The following is a 5,258-nucleotide window of genomic DNA, read 5'->3' on the forward strand; positions in this document are numbered from 1 at the left end:
AAGCTTTTTTCAAAGCTTCACTGGAAAATTCTACTTATATTTCATTGTGCCAGAAGTTTGCCTAATGGCATTTTTATTCATAAGAGAGGCTAAGGAATGTTGTATTTTATCTGGGAACATTGTTGCCCCATACGAAATCATTGTTGCCCTATACAAAAATCATAAAGATGCAGAGAAAAGATACCGCATAGGCAAGCAGCAAAGTCTGCCAAGCGAGCTAACTCTCATGTTAATATCACATTATTCTGCTCTCCCCCGACCCACCCGCTGCCACTGCTGATTGGTTGTGTGGTGATTCCCTAACTTTGGTTCAAACAGACTTTCATGGGTGTCAATTGGGAATCATGATTCCAAGAGAATAGTTAATCTCTGTTGGGTGCTGGTGCTAAGAACCGGGGCTGGGATGATCTTTGTCTACCATACATATACTGAAATAGGGACAGTCTGGGGAAGGAAATAGGAACAAACCCTGAAATTGCTCAGCAGAAAGTTTCAGAACTGAAATATCATGGAGTCTCAGTAAGACAAAGAGTAATTCCTCCCTCTGTTCCTTCAACACATTACTCTTTTTGTTCCAGCTAGTTTGATATTGTTTCTGTTTCTCAATTCAGATATATAGAGGAATATAGCATCCTCCTCTCTTGGTGTTTCTGTTTTATTTTTGTTTTGTTTTAGTACTTCTGTTTAGTTAGAATTTTAACTCTACAGGAGCAAATACCCATACGTCTGTTCAACGCTGAATTTTGTTTGCCTAGCATGGCATGTTATCAATAAATATTTGTTTAATGAATGAGGCTTTATTATAAACTGAGCATCCCCTAATTCTCTTTATTTCTTATCTTTAATTTCTTTTATTGGTTTTACTAGTTATTTTCTAGCACAGCATTCCCTTTGAAGAGTACTTTGGTGAATGATTTCTGGACAAGGCTCTTAATGGTCCTGTTAGGAATGGTGTATTTTGGTGTAGTCAATTATCTGAAAGTATAACGAAATGAGGAAATTTTTCTTTTGTCTTCACATAGGTTAGTATTTGAGGAGATAGCTGCACATTTCCTGCCATGTTTTTAAACCAACTGAGAAATCATGCAAGGAGAAAGATAGAGATAGCAACCAAAATATCATCCTGACAGAAGGTCTTCACAGAAGAATCAGATTATATCTGTATTCTAGTCTGCTTCCTAATGCTAAACCTTAGAATTCGGCATACTCATCCACCCAGCACTTCTGGAACAAGAAGATCATGTGTTAAATTACACTGCCCTTATGAGCTAAACTTCGAAGATATTAAAGTAAAGAAACTCACTTGGGAGGACTCTCCCAACAAAAGGTTAATCTTGGCATACACATTTAGCACATGGCAGGGCCTATAATCCACCTATGCATTTCTCATCTCTCAAAGAGTTCCATTTGAGCCATTATTTGATTCTTCTATGTATTTATAAATTTGACTTGGTGACATCCCCACCGTGAGGTCTTTTACAAAATTCTTTCTTTTCAGCATGGTATATTCAGAGTATCTGAATTCTCATTTGAGTTAGCTGATCTGGCACTGTCTGTCCAAGGATGGAACTCACAATTTAAATTATCTCACTAGTCCATGAAACTCATTTGTTTGTCAATTTAAAAGCAGTGATATTGTTCTTATACTCATTGCCTTAAAGACATCCAGCTCACCTTCATTAACCCTCCCCCTGCCCGAATTAAACCTCTGCCTCAGTGACTTCTACTTTTGTGTGATCTGGGAAATGGAAATAGGCCAGTAGTGTTAAGCAAATAGAATTCAGACCTACAGAAGAGAAAAAAGCTTCCCCTCCTCCCTAATCCCCTATCCCTTCACTCCAGCCAATACATGAATGACAGTTTAGTTTTGCATGACATTTATGTATTACAGTTTTGCTTTAAGCATTCTGAGGCTAACCTTTCATATGTTCTAACATTGACTTTATACCAACTTTAGATTCAATTTAGATTTAGATTTGGTTGTTATGTCTCTCAAGTCTTTTCTAATCTACTCTCAACTTTTCTTTTTCTCTCCAGTTTATTTGTTGAAAATACTGGACTACTTTTTTTGTAGAATTCCCCATGATTAGATTTTTCTTACTACATCTTTATAAGTTCCTTTGAACCCTGCATATTGGAAATTAGATCATGAGGCTCAATCACATTTTAGTTTGAGTTTTTAGCAAGAATTCTCCCTAGCTGGTGTTGTATACTTCCTTCATGAGATATACAATTTCTGGGTATCTCAATTTGCGATGTTAATTGTGTTGTCTATCATTGCCCAGATATAATTTCATTAGACGTTTTTAAAATGGTGATAATCTTTCATTGTCTACCATTTCTGTCATTTTATCTCTTTTTTATCTCATGAAATTAATAATCTCCACATTTCATGTGTTTCTCAATTCTGTTTCCTATTTTATTAACTGATTGTCTAAACCATTAATTTTCACTACTTAATTATTTTCAGTGATGACAAGTTGTTCTTTAACACGGTTTAATCAGTTCAGTTTCTGTTTCCCAGCTACTCTGCTTTCTTCTTTTCTTTGCAAAAAAATAGCAGCTGTTTTCAGAATCTACTTTTGTGTTAGTGTTCTATATCAGGGATGGCACAGATATTTTTTTCCCTCAACTTTTCCGTTTTCCTCGGTTCTTTAAAAATTTATTAAGTCAAGTTATTATTATTGTTCCTCATCTTTCCTTGTGATCATCTGGCTAATTCTTAGAGACCAAGTGTAAGTGTAGGCAGATTTGTGGTATTGTGGCCAGTGCTCAGCTTATGGCTCTGTTTGGCAATGGGGTAAGTCCTGCTGATGCCGTTGCTAGAAGAAAAATGCCAATATACAGTTATGTACTCAAGGAATGGCTTAGTGTGGGGACAAAGGAAAGATTATATTTTGTTTCTTTCATTCTGAAACTTTTGCTCTTATGTGTGGGTTTTATATCCATAGCAGAATTATCAGCATGATGTATCATATGGATTTGGGAGTGGGGAGCACACTATCACGGAGAGACATTTTCATTCCTCTTTCCGTACCCTACACAGTAAATGGTGACTCTATTTAGTAGCAGAGTATATCTTCTGTATTTGCAAACAAGGAGTGTGTCAACTGGAGATGAGCATTGCACTCCTGCTCTCTTTCTTATACCCACAGAATTGGGTTAAAGCCATTTTTAGCTTTATTGTGGTATAATTGATATACAAAAACTGCACATATTTATATATACAATTTGGTGAGTTTGGACATATGCATACACCCATGATACTATCACCACAATCAAGGTAATAAATCCATCGTCTCCAAAAGTTTCCTTGTGTCAATGTGTTTTGTTTTGTTCTGTTTTTCTTTTTTTTGCGGTATGCGGGCCTCTCACTGTTGTGGCCTCTCCCGTTGCGGAGCACAGCCTCCGGACGTGCAGGCTCAGTGGCCATGGCTCACGGGCCCAGCCGCTCCGTGGCATGTGGGATCTTCCCAGACCGGGGCATGAACCCGTGTCCCCTGCATCGGCAGGCGGACTCTCAACCACTGCGCCACCAGGGAAGCCCATGTTTTGTTCTGTTTTTGTGTTAAGAACACTTAATATGAGATCTACCCTCTTAGCACCCAGGCCAATTTTTGCATCTCTTCTTTTCATCTTCCAGCCATGACGTTATTGACCATATCAGGAGCTGGGGTGATGAGGCCATCCTCAATGTTATATTTCTGACACTGGACACAGTAGATTGGTCCTACTGAGCCATTTTTTGAATCCAAGAGCTGCAGTAGTTGCAGTTCATTCTCCCTTGTTTGCACACCCTAACTTCTGGCAGCATGCCTCTCCAGAAAGGCCACCTATGGATCTGACTGACAGAAAATACCATTCCTGTGTCCTAACCCATTAGGTGAGAGAATACAGACATTCTTCTAACACTTGGGAATTTGATTTTTCTCTGCCATCCTTTTAGACAATAGTTGGGAACTATTTTTCTCTTTAGGAAAATTTTATGGACATATTAGAGAGAAATAAAAAAAGGGGAGATTTGGTTATATCTTCTACGAAGACCATTTTATTTATCTATAAAAATCTATTCATTTCTTAATACACATTTATTATAATTATTTTACCTTTATATAAGAATGTGATATCTAAGTAGTGCAATATTACTTTCTGTAATTCCCACCCTAGTTTGGTAAAAGTGACTCTTTCTAGACAATCATACCAGAAAATGACTTTGTCCTGCACCAAGCCAGGGAGCTGCTGTGAGAAGCCCCAAGGATGGCAGGGGTTTCCTACAGTCAAGGCGGTTCTTTCTGTGGTGAATTTTACCTCCTTCCTTCAGGGCATCATCAGAATTATCAACAAAGAGCTAACTGAAAACAGTGTCTAGATTACAATTCTGAATATCAACCTTATTTTGTGTAAAATATAGTTCTCTTATTTCCTACCAAGTTAAACTTGAGATTTTCATTTTGATTTTGAAAAAAAGGAAAGGAAATTTCAACTGTTAAGTTATCAAAGGCCACATTCAGAACAAGAATATTTAACACTGGAACTAGTATATTTACAGTGTAATTGTATAAGTAGGCATTTTCTTTCTCTTTTTCCTTTCCCCTTTTCCCTTTCCTTTCCTTTCCTCCTTCCTTCCTTTCTTTTTGTGAGGAAGGAGTTTTAACTCCACATTTTGTGTTCATTCCTCACTTAGGGAGGAGAAATGGGTTAGAATAAAGAAATGTGTGAAAACTGTATTCAGAGTTGCTCTGTATAATTAATGAGTCAGTATCTCCCTTAATCAGAGAATCAGAATGTTAAACTTTGCTGACTGTGATTATTAGTCTAAAAACCTCTACATTTTGACTCACTATTTTCTCATCCTTAAGATCTTGATCTTCACTGCTGTTCATGTCAGAAATGTTTGAACCCAAAAGGATCTGACTCTAACCTAAAAGACTTTAACACCAGTCTTTTTTTCAGAACTGTGGGCCTCTGAAGAGAAATAAGAACATTCTTTTCCAAATGCTACTAACCTCTGCTGGCTGAGTTTCTGGACTGACTTATTAATGTTTAACAACTCAGTCATCAAATGTAGGTAATAATAATTTTATTTAATCAAAGTCCCACATTGAAATTTATGGTATGAACTTATTTTTCACAGTGCCAATAATGAAGTCAAATTAGGTAAATTCCTTTATGAGCAAAGGAAACATGTCATTTCCATTTTTAAAAACAAGAGTATCTCATTGAGGACTGCCTCCATCACATCAGGTGTGTGGTTCAGC

Source organism: Lipotes vexillifer, unplaced genomic scaffold, assembly GCF_000442215.2.
Source record: "Lipotes vexillifer unplaced genomic scaffold, Lipotes_vexillifer_v1.1 scaffold1111, whole genome shotgun sequence".
Lineage (NCBI taxonomy): Eukaryota > Metazoa > Chordata > Mammalia > Artiodactyla > Lipotidae > Lipotes > Lipotes vexillifer.